We start from the raw sequence: 15,566 nt of genomic DNA, 5'->3' as shown, positions 1-15,566 counted from the left end.
GGCTCGAACCCGTGTCCCCTGCATTGGCAGGCAGATTCTCAACCACTGCGCCACCAGGGAAGCCCAGTATAAGTTTTAAGTAGACAAAAAGTGTGGTGGAGAGAGATTGAAAAGAAAGAGTAATAGTCCTCTCTCAGGAACTAGGATGGATAAGGAGTTGAAAGAGGTCTCAAAAATGCCTCTCAGATTCTATATTAGGGTGACTATAGGTGGTACACCATTAATGAAAACAGGAATTATGGTATGAAAAGCAGATTTGACAGTTTGATAATAGATTCATATTATGTACATCTTAAATCTCAAGGTGCCTGTAGGGCAGTGGTCCCCAACTTTTTTTTTGGCCCCAGGGATCGGTTTTGTAGAAGACAATTTTTCCACAGACTGGCAGGGGCACGATGTGTGTGTGGGAGGTGGTTTCAGGGTGATTCAAGCACATTACATTTATTGTGCACTTTATTTCTGTTAATATTACATTGTAATATATAATGAAATAATCATGCAACTCACCATAACGCAGAATCAATGGGAGCCCTGAGCTTGTTTTCCTGTAACTAGATGGTCCCATCTGGGGGTGTTGGGAGACAATGACAGCTGAAGTGTGGTGCTTATGTCCAGTCTACAGTGTAAGATGCAGCTTAATGGTCACTTGCCACTCACTGATAGGGTTTTTTTTTTTTTTTTTTTTTTTTTTTTTACTGATAGGGTTTTGATACGTTTCTGCAAGCAGTTGATTTATTATGGTCTCTGTGCAATCAAACCTCTCTGCCAGTGAAAATCTGTATTTGCAGCCGCTCTCCAGCACTGCAGTAAATACAGATGAAGCTTCCCTCACTTGCCCGCTGCTCACCTCCTGCTGTGTGGCCTGGTTCCTTAAAAGTTCAAGATTCAGTTGAATGTATGGCTATGGATCTTTGGAAAGTTATTTGATCTTAAGATGAGATTTTGGTAATTGTCATTGTATAGATATTAATGTAAACTATGTGCTGATGAAATTCAGGGTGAGCATAGAGAGTGAGAAGAAAAGGTCACACTGCAAATAGGCTGTACAAAAGAATGGAGCCCTAAAACACTAAGAAAAAAATTTTTAATGAGAAGGAAGCGTGGTTATCAGCTTTGAAGTTACAAGGGTTAGATGACTTAGAATACTTTTTTTTTTTTACATTTTTATTCAGGTGAAATTCATATATTATAAAATTAACCATTTTAAAGTGTACAGTTCAGTGACATGTAGTACATTTACCATGTTGTACAACCACCACTTCATCTAGTTCCAAAGATTTTCATCACCCCAAAGAAAACTATACTGATTAAGTGGTTATTCCCTTCCCTTTTCCCCCCTTGCTCCATCCTCTGCAACCATAAACCTACTTTCTGTCTTTATGGTTTTACTTATTCTGGATAGTTCATATAAATGGAATCACACAATGTGTGACCTTTTGTCTGGCTTCTGTCATTTCACGTAATGTTTTTGAGATTCATCTGTTATAGCATGTGTCATTGTATGGATATATACCGCATTTGGTTTATTTGTTCACTTGGTGGGCATTTGGTTTGTTTCCACCCTTTCGCTGTTGTGAACAGTGCAGCAGTGAACATTCATGTACAAATATTTGTTTGAATACCTGTTTTCAGTTCTTTTGGTTACATACTTAGGAGTGAAATGGTGGGTTGTATGGTAATTCTATATTTAACTTTTTGAGGAAATGTCAAACTGTTTTCTGCATTTTACATTTCCATCAGCAATGTATAAGGGTTCAAATTTGTCCACATCCTCCTCAACACATGTTATATTCTGTGTGTGTGTGTGTGTGTGTGTGTTTTATTTATTTTTATTTTTTTATACAGCAGGTTCTTATTAGTTATCTATTTTATACATATTAGTGTATATATGTCAATCCCAATCTCCCAATTCATCCCACCACCACCATTCCCCCACTTTCCCCCCTTGGTGTCTATACATTTGTTCTCTACATCTGTGTCTCTATTTCTGCCTTGCAAACTTGTTCATCTGTACCATTTTTCTAGATTCCACATATATGTGTTAATATACGATATTTGTTTTTCTGTTTCTGACTCACTTCACTCTGTATGACAGTCTCTAGGTCCATCCACATCTCTGCAAATGACCTTTATGGCTGAGTAGTATTCCATTGTATATATATACCACATCTTCTTTATCCATTCATTTGTCCATGGGCATTTAGGTTGCTTCCATGACCTGGGTATTGTAAATAGTGCAGTGAACATTGGGGTGCATGTGTCTTTTTGAATTATGGTTTTCTCTGGGTATATGCCCAGTAGTGGGATTGCTGGGCTCATATGGTAAATCTATTTTTAATTTTTTAAGGAACCTCCATACTGTTCTCCATAGTGGCTGTATCAATTTACATTCCCACCAACAGTGCAAGAGGGTTCCCTTTTCTCCACACCCTCTCCAGCATTTATTGTTTGTAGATTTTTTTATGATGGCCATTCTGACTGGTGTGAGGTGATACCTCATTGTAGTTTTGATTTGCATTTCTCTAATAATTAGTGATGTTGAGCAGCTTTTCATGTGCTTCTTGCCCATCTGTATATCTTCTTTGGAGAAATGTCTATTTAGGTCTTCTGCCCATTTTTTGATTGGGTTGTTTGTTTTTTTAATATTGAGCTGCATGAGCTGTTTATATATTTTGGAGATTAATCCTTTGTCCATTGATTCATTTGCAAATATTTTCTCCCACCCATTCTGAGGGTTGTCTTTTTGTTTTGTTTATAGTTTCCTTTGCTGTGCAAAAACTTTTTAAGTTTCACTAGGTCCCGTTTGTTTATTTTTGTTTTCATTTCCATTACTCTAGGAGGTGGGTCAAAAAGGATCTTGCTGTGATTTATGTCAAAGAGTGTTCTTTCTATGTTTTCCTCCAAGAGTTTTATAGTGTCCAGTCTTACACTTAGGTCTTTAATCCATTTTGAATTTATTTTTGTGTATGGTGTTAGGGAGTGTTCTAATTTCATTCTTTTACAGGTAGCTTTCCTGTGTGTGTGTTTTAATTCTAGCCATCCTATTATTCCTTTTTGATAGGGATTGCATTTTGATCTGTAGATGACTTTGGTAATATTTCCATCTTAACAGTGTTAAGTCTTCCAATCCCTGAACACTAGATGTCTTTCTGTTTATTTAGGTCTTCTTTAATTTCTCTCAACAGTGTTTTATAGTTTTCATTGTACAAGTCTTGCATTTCCTTGGCTAAGTTTATTCCTAGGTATTTTATTCTTTTGGATGCTGTTATAAATGGAATTATTTTCTTAATTTCATGTTTGGAATGTTTGTTTCTACTATATAGAACTGATTTTCGTGTGATTATCTTTTATCCTGCAACTTTGCTGAAGTTTTTTTTATTAGCTTATTAGTTTTTTTGGTGTGTGTGTGTATTTGGGATTTTGTCTGTATATAAGGTCATATCCATTGTGAATAGGGATAGCTTTACTTCTTCCTTTGAAATTTGGTTGCATTTTATCTCTTTGTCTTGCTCTGGCTTGAACTTCCAGTGTAATGTTGAAAAGCTGTGGTGAAAGTAGGCATTGCTGGTATTCCTTACTTTAGAGAAAAACTTTCATTCTTTCACCATTATGTTAGCTCTGAGTTTTTCATAAATGCTCTTTATTGCATCGCTGAAGTTCCCTTTTGTATTAGTTTCCTGGAGTTGCCATAATGAAGTCCCACAAACTGAGCAGTTTAAAACAGCAGAAATTTATTTGCCAACAGTCTAAAGGCTGGAAATCTGAAATCAAGATGTCAGCTGGGTCACACTTCATCTGAGACTCTGGGTAGAATCTTTCCTTGCCTTTTTCTGGCTTCTGGTGGTGACTGTCAATCCTTGGTGTTCCTTGGCTTGCAGCAGTGTTACTCCATTCTCTGCCTTTGGGGTTCTCCCTGTGTCTCTGTCTTCTAAGAAAGACACTAGTCATTGTATTAAGGACTCACCCTACTCCAGTATGACATCGTCTTATCTTAGCTAATTACATCTGTGATGACCCTGTTTCCAAATAAGTTCCTCTTCTGAGGTATTGGGGGGTTGTGACATCAACATATCTTTTGGGAGACAGAGTCAACCCATAAAACCTTTTATTCCTAGTTGAGTATTTTTTATCATGAAAAGGGTGTTGGATTTTGTGAAATGGTTTTTCTTTCTCAATTGAGATGATCGTGTGGGTTTTTTTCTTTCATTCTATTAATGTGGTGAGTTGCATTGATTGTTTTTTTCTTATGTTGAACCACTTTTGCATTCCTGTGATAAATCCCACTTGCTCATGGTATATAATCTTTTTAATGCTGTTGCATTCAGTTTACTAGTGTTAAAGTTTTTTGCATCTGTATTCATAAAGGATATTCCATAGTTTTCTTTTTTTTTTGGTGTCTGTCTGGCTTTAGTGTCAGGGTAATACCTCATAGAATGAGCTAGGACGTGTTTCTTCCTTTATCCTTTTATCCTTTCGAATGATATTTTAATGAAAGTTTTCTCTGGTATTAAAAATGTGCTATCTTCAGAATCTTTTGAAGCATTCCTATGTTAGAGACTTTCTAAATTGTTTTCTAGATTTTATAGTTTTTCAATTTCCTGCTTTGTTGTCAGTGTACCTCCTGCTGCTTATAATCTTATTTTGCTTTTCCAGTTTGCAACTACTAATCTGCTGTGAGTCAGGAGAACATATGGCAGAGTTAGTTTAAGTTGTGCTTTTGGTTAGGTTAAATAGAATCTGTGGAAAAACAGGAGGTATTCCTCCTATAAAGGAAATAATATATTTTAGCGCAAGGGCTTTGTACATCTTTTTGGCTATTTATAATCCTTTTTGTTTCCATTTTTTCAGTTATGACAGGTTAGGTGATCAGATGACCAAGTTCCAGATAGGGGAAGAATTTCTTCACCTATGTATCCTAAAATTTATATTTGCATGTAGATATAGTTAATCTGGAATGCCCCCACTATTACAAATGAATTATAAAGAAATAAACTATCTGTATAGCTTAGAGGTTATTTTTCTGCTAAGACTCTTGTTAGAAGGATGAATGTCTCAGTAAGTTTCTTTAAGTATTGGTCTGAAAATTATGTTGTTCCAACACACCAATGATGGATGAAATAAATGAGGTGAAATGGGTAAATGAATCTTTGTTTTATTGCTAAATAAAGGTCAGTATAACTTTCTTTTTATTTAAATATATAACTTTCTTTTTATTTTATTTATTTTATTTAAAAGCATTCCCACTTGCTTTTTTGAAGAACTCCTACAAATTTTCATTATTCTAACACTTTTTCACTAAATGTCATTACCTAATGTCTTCTGTACTTCCTTGTCCTACCTATATATATCTCAATCCATTTTTATGTTCACTCCTTTGCATACCTCCTCAACCCCCACCATGTTATTCTCTTGGGAAACCTCAACTTTGGTTAAACTAACTGCCTGTCTACTCTGTGGTTGGACCAGAAAGTAGATTATAGCTGTAGAAAAACAAAAACCATGCATTTCGTGTTAAATATGTGACCACAAATCTGAAGTAACCATCCCATATTTTCTTTATTTCTTCACATTTTGAAAACTTTTGAACCTTCAGAAATGTTGCAAGAATAGTATGATTGAGCATCCATATACCTTTCATCTAGATATACCAGTTTGGGTGGGGGGCTGGGTTGCCACATTTCTCCCCAACTTTTTTTTTTTTTCCCAAACCATTTGAAAGTCACAGACATCATGGCACTTTGCTCTTAAATCTTTTTGGCATGTGTCTCTTAAGAACAAGGACATTTTCTCCACATAATCACAGTATAAATACCACCTTCGGGAAATATAACATTGATAAAATACTGTTATTTAATATTTTATTTATAATCAAATTTCCTTCATTGTCCCATTGTCCCTCTTACAGCTTTTTGTTCTTTCACTAGGATCCAGTCAAGGATCGTGCATTGCATTTCTTGCTATGTTTCTTTAGTTTTCTTTAATCTAGAATAGTTCCCTAGCCTTACGTATGTTTTCCTGACATATTCTTTGAAAATTTTAAGTCACTTTTTTGCAGAATGTTCCTGAATTTTGTCTGATTCCTGGTCAGATTCAAGGTAAACATTTTTGGCTGGAATTCTACACAGGGCTGTTGTGTCTTAATGCATCACACTAGGAGACATATTATTTCCTAAAGGACTTTTTATGTTGCTTTTGAATTTCTAGGCTTTTAATAACCTTATCCGTGTCAGATAATGCTAAAAGTTGGTATCATTGGCATCTGAATTTAATGATTCAAGTGTGACTTGTTTATTCTTGATCTAGCAAAGAGAAATTATAAATTAGACCTTAAAGCCTTTCTTTAGATAATTTTAGTATGCCTATATCTAGCAGAAATTCCCTAAGGTTTTTTAGTATGTTAATATGTTACCTTTTGTGTTTTCTAGTTTTGAAATAAATTTTTATCTGTTAGCAAGAACATTTTCTTCTTTGAAGTAGTTGGTCATTGGGTTACAGCCTATGCTTTGTTTTGTTTTGTTTTTTAAACACCACAGCCATTGGACCATAATCTCTAAGAGAGGAGGGACCCCCAGCTCCTAAAACTAGGAGGACATGTGAATAAATCCTTTTTTAATAAATGTTTAAAAAACGAATCCTAATTATTTTTAATAATCCTAAGTGTGTGTCCTTGTGCCAGTAGTTATACATGAATGATATCTCTTTAAGTCTTTATTTAACAAACTAGAATTAGCGTTTATTATTTTTTCCTATAAAAATGCATGACCTTTGCAAAAGATGAGAGAATGGAGGCATTTGTGCTACAGTGTGACTTTTATAATTTACATTTATATCAATTGACTAATTTGTATTGTGCTGAGCTGTTATATCATTAAAAACCCAGGTTTTACATTGTGATAATAGTGGATGATGAAGGTGATACATGATATGCAGGATGCTCTGTGGTTATGACAGGGAAAGAAAGGCTATTCTCAGGAGAAAGCTATGTCAAATACTTTGTTTTTAAGTTAGATTGAAACATACGGAATCGTCATTTTTTGTTATTGACAACCAGGTGATTATACCTGAAGCTCTTTTGTTTTTTTAATGGTGAAATTCCGGCTGGAAAATGAATGTGGTGCAAGTCTGAAGAAACACTCTAGCCCTTACTCTTTTTATCCCCAAGGTGGAATAATTAGTAATGTATTCAGCTTTTACTGAATGCTTCCTATTTGTATAGTAAACTTTCGGTATGCTATAAAATAAGTGTGTTGTTTATTCATTTAATTTTTTTAAAGTATTTATTTATTTATTTATTTAGCTGTGCCATGTGGCTTAAGGGATCTTAGTTCCCCGACCAGGGATTGAACCCTTGTCCCCTGCAGTGGAAACATGGAGCTCTAACCACTGGAATGCCAGGGAATTCCCTGTAGTTTATTCATTTAATTTTCACACCTCTATGGCATGTGTGTGCATTTACTATCTCTGTTTTACAGAGCAAGAAACTGAGGCCCAGAGAAATTAAGTAATTTGTCTGAGGTCACACAATTGGATTCTAGCCCAGGCTCCACTACGATTATCGCTTACAGGTGATTTTTGATAGCCAGGGGTTTTTTTGTTTGTTTGTTTTGATTTGTTTTAAGGAAAGGAACTATCTATTTCATTACAGCAGGAAAAAAAGTACAGATGAGTCCATAAGGAATAGAACTGAAAAAATCACCTGTGATTTCATGAGCAAGAGATAAGTTTTTCTTCTTCTAAATGTTTACACATTTAAACATATATAGCTTTTTCAAAAGGGGAAAATTCAACATGGTTTTGTAATATTTTTAATACATGAGCAAAACTTCATTCCATTTGATAAGATACTTTGGAATTATTTTTTATGACCTATATTTCATATCTAACATTTTGATAATTATGGTTTATTCAGTAATTCCGTATGTCTGAACATGTCTTGAAACAGTCAATAATGGCAGTTATCCTTTTGTTTACATCTATGCTCGTATTTTTATTTTCTAGGAAAAATGACTAGACATGAAATTGCTATGCCCAACCCCAGTGATAGAAATCATGCAGAGAGAGGAAATCACCTAGCATAAAACAAATGGGGTAGCATGTCAAAAATATTTCCTTTTATATATTGAATGAGACAAACTAATGACCCTGGCTTGCCCAGTTTCTGATTTTAGCAAGTCACTTCACTTTTCTAAGTTTGTTTCCTTATCATTAACATAAGGCCTCTTGTCCGTTATTTTGAAAATAGAATGAAAACAATGCATGTCATGTTTACGTTATGTATTTTTAAGCATTATAAGTAGAAAGTAACAAAATGAAAGATTGGAACACTGTTGTTGCTTTTTCTTGGATATTAAAGAGATATATATATCTCTCTTTAATATAGCTTCCCCCCCATATTTAAAAATACTGTTTTTGATTGAGGAAAAAAAAATACTGCCTTTAGCCTTGTTATTTCTGTAGCATTCTTGTCCCTGAAGTGTCACTTATCATTGCTAAAAGACTCTCGCTCCATTGATGTTACTTCATCCTTATAAGCTTTGATGTATCTATGTATGTCTATATCTTTTTTTTTAAAAGAAGTTTTAGGTTTATAACAAAATCAAGAGGTTTAGAGATTTCCCATATACCCCCATCCCCCCACACATGAAACCCTCCTCACCCCCCATTACCAACATCACTCACTAGAATAGTACGTTTTTTGCCAAGGATGAACCTGCATTGACACATGATAATCACCCAAAGTTCATAGTGTACATTAGTGTTCACTCTTGATGTTGTACATTCTGTTGGTTTGGACGTATGTATAATGACATATCCATCGTTACAATAGCATACAGAGTATTTTCACTGCCCTAAAAATCTTCTGTGCTCTGCCTATTCATCTTTCCCCACCTCCCTCACCCCTGGCAACCATTGATCTTTTTATTGTTTTCATAGTTTTACCTTTTCCACAATGTCATATAGTTGTAATCATGCAGTATGTACCCTTTTCAGATTGGCTTCTTTCATTTAGTAATACGCATTTAAGTTTCCTCCATGTCTTCATGATTTAATAACTCATTTCTTTTTTGGCATTGAATAATATTCCATTGTCTGGATGTACCACAGTTTAATTATCCATTCACCTCCTGAAGAACAGCCTGTATGCTTCCAAGTCTGGGTAGTTATGCTATAAACATAGCTATAGCTATAAAATAAATGTTGTAAACATCTGTGTGCAGATTCTTGTGTAGATATGTTTCCAGTTCCTTTGGGTAAAATAACAGAGGATGATTGCTGGATGGTATGGTAAGAGTACATTTAGTTTTGTTTTGTTTTTTTGGTGGTTTTTTTTTTTTTTTTTGTCCACACTGCACAGCTTGTGGGATCGAACCCAGGCCCCTGGTAGTGGAAGTGTGGAGAGTACATTTAGTTTTGTTAAGAAACTACCAAGCTGTCTTCCAAAGTGTCTGTACCATTTTGCTTTCCCACCAGCATTGAATTAGAGTTCCTGTTGTTCTCCACATCCTTGTCAGCAATTGGTGTTGTCAGTGTTCTGGATTTTGGCCATTCTAATAGTGGTATCTCGTTGTTTTAACTTGCAGTTCCCTAGTCACGTGTGATATGGAGCATCTTTTTATATGTTTATTTGCCATCTGTAGATCTTCTTTGATAAGGTATCTGTTAAGGTCTTTGCCCCATTTTACAATGGAGTTGTTTTCTTATTACTGAGTTTTAAGAGTTCTTGGTATATTTTGGATAACAGTCCTTTATCAGATGTGTGTTTTGTAAATATTTACTCCCAGTCTGTGACTAGTCTTCTAATTCTCTTGATGTTGTCTTTCACAGAGCAGAAGTTTATAATTTTAACAAAGTCCAGCTTATCGATATTTTTTTCACAGATTGTGTCTTTATCTAAAAAGGCATCACCATAGCCAAGGTCATCTAGGTTTTTTACTCTGTTGTCTTCTAGGAATTTTATAGTTCTCCATTTTACATTTAAGTTTGTGATCCATTTTGAGTTCATTTTATATATATATATATAATTTATTTGGCTGTGTCGGGTCTTAGTTGCGGCACGCAGGATCTTTTCATTGCGGTGCACATGCTCGCTCTTCGTTGTGGCGTGCAGGCTTCTCTCTAGTTGTGGCACACAGGCTCAGTAGTTGCGGCACGCAGGCTCCAGAGTGCGCGGGCTCAGTAGTTGCGGTGTGTGGGCTTAGTTGCCCCACGCGTGTGGGATCTTAGTTCCCCAACCAGGGATCAAACCCACATCCCCTGCATTGGAAGGCAGATTCTTAACCACTAGACCACCAGGGAAGTCCCCAGTTTGAGTTCATTTTGTCAAGGGTGAAGGTCTGTGTCTAGATTCATTCTTTTGCATATGAATGTCCTATTTTTCTAGCACCATTTGTTGAAGAGACTGTTTTTGCTCTGTTCTTATTGCCTTTGCTCCTGTGTCAAAGATTAGTTGACTATTAATGGGTGTTTATTTCTGGGCTCTCTACTCTGTTCCATTGATCTATTGAATATTTGCCTCTTTTTTCCTCAATACCATATTGTCTTGATTACTGTAGCTATATAGTAAATCTTAAAGTCATATAACATCAATCCTCCAACTTTGTTCTCTTTAAATATTGTCTTGGCTTTAAGTCTTATCCTCTCTATATAAACGCTAGGATCAGTTTGTTGATAATCGTAGAATAATTTCCTGGGAATTTGATTGGGGTTGCATTGAATCTGTAGATCAGGTTGGGAAGAACTGACAACCTGACTATTTTGTCTTCCTATCTATGAACATGTTATATCTCTCCATTTACAGTTAGTTGACCCTTGAACAACGTGGGTTTGAACTGCGTGGGTCCACTTATACCTGGATATTTTTCAATAGTAAATACTATAGTACTACACAATCCATGGTTGGTTGAATCCGTGGATGTGGAGCAACAGCGGATACAGAGGGCCAACTATAAGTTATACATGGATGAACTACTGCATTGTTCAAGGGTCAGTTGTATTTAGTTCTTTGATTTCATTCATCAGTTTTGTAGTTTTTCTTATATAGATCTTGTACATATTTGTTAGAAAATTTTCATTTTGGGACATGCTAATGTAAGTGGTATTGTGTTTTTAATTTCAAAGTCCATTTATTCCTTGGTGTGTATAAGGGAAGAAGTTGATTTTTGTATCCTGCAACCTTGCTATAATCACTTACTAGTTCCAGGATTTTTTTGGTAGATAGATTTTCTACATAGCAATTATGTCATCTGTGAAAAATGATAGTTTTATGTCTTCTTTCCCAATTTGTATACCTTTGATTTCCTTTTATTGCTTGAGCAAGTACAAGAACTTCCAGTACTTTCAACCAGATGTTGAAAGGTATGGTGAGAGGGGACATCCTAGCCTTGTACCTGATCGTAGTGGGAAAGCTTTGAGTTTCTTTGGGTACTAGACCCTTATCAGATAAATGATTTGCAAATATTTTCTCCCATCTTATAGGTTGTCTTTCTTGATAATGTCCTTTGATGGACAAAAGTTTTAAATATTGTTGAAATCCAATTTATTTTGTTTCTCATGTGTTGGTGCCGTATCTAAGATTCCATATGGGTTGCCAAACCCATTGACATGAAAATGTACTCCTGTGTTTTTTTCTAAGAGTTTTATGGTGTCAACTCTTATATTTAGTAAGTAATGTCATCAGCAATTAGGACTAATTTTACTTAATTCTTTTATTCTTTGGATTCCTTTTATTTCTTTTTCTTGCCTAATCTAGCTAGAACTCCAGTACAGTGTTTATTAGAAGTAATGAAAGCAAGCATCCTTGTTGATTCTGTTTTTCTACTTTTTTATTTTTGTTTTCTACTTTTTATTTTGTTTATATCCATTTTAATTTTTATTTCCTTTGTTCTGTGTAGCTCTCTTTGAGTTTATCCTGTTTTCAGTTCATTGAACTTCATGTATAGATTTCTAGGTTTCTTTTTCATATTTGGAAGTTTTCAGCCATTATTTTTTCAGATATTCTTCTTTCTCCTTTTCCCCTCTGGGAAAGTTTTTATGCTAGTGTTGGTATGCTTGATGGAGTCCCAGAAGTCTCTTTAACTCTGTTCATTTTTCTTCATTCTTTCCTCTTTCTGCTCCCTAGACTGGATGATCTCAATTAACCAGTCTTTAAGTTCATTGTTTCTTCTGCCTGCTAAAATTTGCTGTTTAAACCTCTATAGTTTATTTTTCATTTTAGTTATTATACTTTTCAGCTCCAGATTTTCTCTTTAGTTCTTTTAATAATTTCTCTGTATTTATTGATACTCTTCATTTGTTAAGTCATCATTCTCTTGGTTTTCTTTAGTTCTTTGTTCATGGTTTCCTGTAGGTCTTTGTGCACCTTGAAAGATTGATTTAAAGTCTTTGTCTAGTAAGTGCAGTGACTGGGTTTCCTCATGGACAGTTTCTATTAATTTCTTTCTTTTCTACAATGGGCCATACTGTTTTGCTTCTTTCCATGCCTCTTAAATTTTTTGTTGAAAATGAGAGGTTTTGAATATTTTAACATAGTGAAACATAGGCAAGCCCTTGTGCTCTTTCTTCTGGGAGCCACCAGACAGGTCAAAATATGCAACTGTAGTTCTTTGACAATAAGATCTGTGTTGCTCCCTCTGGCACTTGAAACTTAAACCCAGAGTGCAGGCTGCCTTCCTTATGGTTGTTGCCAGTCTAGAGTGGCAGCGGGAATGGTAGGTGGGCAGCTTAAAGCTTCTTTCTTCACCAAGCCTTCTAATGGTGGTTGTAATTTTTTTACTAGATTCCAGAGGTTCTGCAGAAGTTGATTCTGATACTTTTTGGCTGATCATTAGTTGCTTTTATGGGGGAACCAAGCCCCAAAATTCCTTTCTCTATCTCTTTTGCTGATGCCACCTCCCATGGACATATTAATCTAATTTGTGGATTATCTATACACCTTACTTCTTCTTTACCATTTGTAATCTGTTTTATGACTTCAGTGAAACTCTTGTTTTGTATCTATTAGCAACTCAAAGAGAACTTAGACCATTTTAGAACTTCAGATATCAAGAGTTCTGTGTAGTGTAAAGATTAGTTACCTTTCTAATGAAAGAAAAAGGGGTGATGATACTCGGTTCAAACATATTTTAAGTTTAGTTTTGGAATATTGGAATATATTTCTAATACCTATATTACTTGGAGGCCCAGGATAGATACTTTGGGTGATTTAAGTCAAAGTTAAACTTGGATAATTCACATCTAGATAATTGAGTTGGCTTCTTCTTCTTTTTTTTTTTTTTAAAGGAGAAAATCATATGATCATTTCAATAAATATAGTTGATTACATTATTTCTGTATACATTCTTTTTTTTTCACACACACACACACACACACACACACACACACACACACACTGTATTTTATTTTTACAAGAGATTAATAGACACCAAGCATTGTAAATGGATGACCATAACAAAAGCAACAATGATTGCAATTATCAAACATGAAACACACTCATACTATGTCATAATATTGACATTCAGTCCAGTAATCCTCCACTGTGACAGCTCCTTTACTTTGCAGTGAAAATTGATTTGTATATTCTTTGCCTCTGAGTCCTTGTGGGATTTTTTTATTTTTTAATTCAAACAGAAAGTCATAAAAATTATAATCATCCTCATTAGTTCACTCAGTCGCATGTAATTAATTTTTTTTTTCATCTTGATCTTTTGTTAGCACTTTTATGAGTTCATCAGTTTTTCATTAGAGTTCTGAAAATGCTTATTCATTCAGTTCAGTAGTACAGTCAGTTACCAGAAACCTGTACTTGTCAGAGTCTTTTCCATGAATTTCTTGAAGATGAAACCCTTTTATAGGAACATATTTGCAAAAGCATCAGAGTACACCCAGAAATGTCTGTAAGTGACAAAGACTTAAAAATGACCACGGTTAAAGATTTGATGAAAGTTCATAATAATGCAATTGACAAGGAAATTTAGTTATTTCTGAGATATACATTTTAAAGTAATAACTAGAATTATGACTTATACTTATAACATTATACCAGAACATATAAAATTTTTAGAAATTTCATGTAATGCCTGAAACATTTATATTAACATATTTCCGTACAAATAACCCAATGAAAGTTTAGTATTAGTTGTTTTGTTTGTTTTTTTATACTGCAGGTTCTTATTAGTCATCAATTTTATATACATCAGTGTATACATGTCAATCCCAATCACCCAATTCAGCACACCACCATCCCCACCCCACCGCAGTTTTACTCCCTTGGTGTCCATATGTCTGTTCTCTACATCTGTGTCTCAACTTCTGCCCTGCAAACCGGCTCATCTGTACCATTTTTCTAGGTTCCACATACATGCGTTAATATACGATATTTGTTTTTCTCTTTCTGACTTACTTCACTCTGTATGACAGTCTCTAGATCCCTCCATGTCTCAACAAATGACTCAATTGCGTTCCTTTTTATGGCTGAGTAATATTCCATTGTATATATGTACCACATCTTCTTTATCCATTTGTCTGTCGGTGGGCATTTAGGTTGCGTCCATGACCTGGCTATTGTATATAGTGCTGCAATGAACATTGGGGTGCATGTGTCTTTTTGAATTATGGTTTTCTCTGGGTATACGCCCAGTAGTGGGATTGCTGGATCATATGGTAAATCTATTTTTAGTTTTTTAAGAAACCTCCATACTGTTCTCCATAGTGGCTGTATCAATTTACATTCCCACCAACAATGCAAGAGGGTTCCCTTTTCTCCACACCCTCTCCAGCATTTGTTGTTTGTAGATTTTCTGATGATGCCCATTCTAACTGGTGTGAGGTGATAGCTTATTGTAGTTTTGATTTGCATTTCTCTAATAATTAGTGATGTTGAGCATCTTTTCATGTGCTTCTCGGCCATCTGTATGTCTTCTTTGGAGAAATGTCTATTTAGGTCTTCTGCCCATTTTTGGACTGGGTTGTTTGTTTCTTTAATATTGAGCTGAATGAGCTGTTTATATATTTTGGAGATTAATCCTTTGTCCGTTGATTCGTTTGCAAATATTTTCTCCCATTCTGAGGGTTGTCTTTTCGTCTTGTTTATGGTTTCCTTTGCTGTGCAAAAGCTTTGAAGTTTCATTAGGTCCCATTTGTTTATTTTTGGTTTTATTTCCATTACTCTAGGAGGTGGATCAAAAAAGATCTTGCTGGGATTTATGTCAAAGAGTGTTCTTCCTATGTTTTCCTCTAAGAGTTTTATAGTGTCCGGTCTTACATTTAGGTCTCGAATCCAATTTGAGTTTATTTTTGTGTATGGTGTTAAGGAGTGTTCTAATTTCATTCTTTTACATGTAGCTGTCCAGTTTTCCCGGCACCACTTATTGAAGAGACTGTCTTTTCTCCATTGTATATCTTTGCCTCCTTTGTCATATATTAGTTGACCATAGGTGCGTGGGTTTATCTCTGGGCTTTCTCTCTTGTTCCATTGATCTATGTTTCTGTTTTTGTGCTGGTACCATATTGTCTTGATTACTGTAGCTTTGTAGTATAGTCTGAAGTCAGGGAGTCTGATTCCTCCAGCT

At 35.1% G+C, this 15,566-nt stretch overlaps 1 protein-coding gene and 1 long non-coding RNA gene across 10 annotated transcripts in view; one reads left to right on the top strand and one right to left on the bottom strand.

Annotated features, from left to right (window-relative positions):
• LOC309625139 overlaps positions 1-15,566 on the bottom strand; it is a 479,966-nt gene that overhangs the window by 154,243 nt on the left and 310,157 nt on the right. The window lies entirely within an intron of this gene.
• The window catches only part of ARHGAP5 (Rho GTPase activating protein 5), a 77,855-nt gene that overhangs the window by 42,850 nt on the left and 19,439 nt on the right, over positions 1-15,566 (top strand). The window contains exons 4-5 of one of the 9 annotated variants that reach the window (XR_014242305.1): positions 7,473-7,565; positions 7,646-10,983. The exons of 6 other annotated variants lie outside the window; for them this stretch is intronic. The gene's annotated coding sequence lies outside the window, so the exon portion shown is untranslated. The remainder of the gene's footprint in view (positions 1-7,472; positions 7,566-7,645; positions 10,984-15,566) is intronic. 2 more of the 9 variants (XR_014242304.1, XR_014242306.1) reach the window with 2 other exon arrangements.

Source organism: Balaenoptera borealis (genome assembly GCF_965194805.1).
Source record: "Balaenoptera borealis genome assembly, chromosome: 3".
NCBI lineage: Eukaryota > Metazoa > Chordata > Mammalia > Artiodactyla > Balaenopteridae > Balaenoptera > Balaenoptera borealis.
This window is presented reverse-complemented; position numbering and strand designations above follow the sequence as displayed.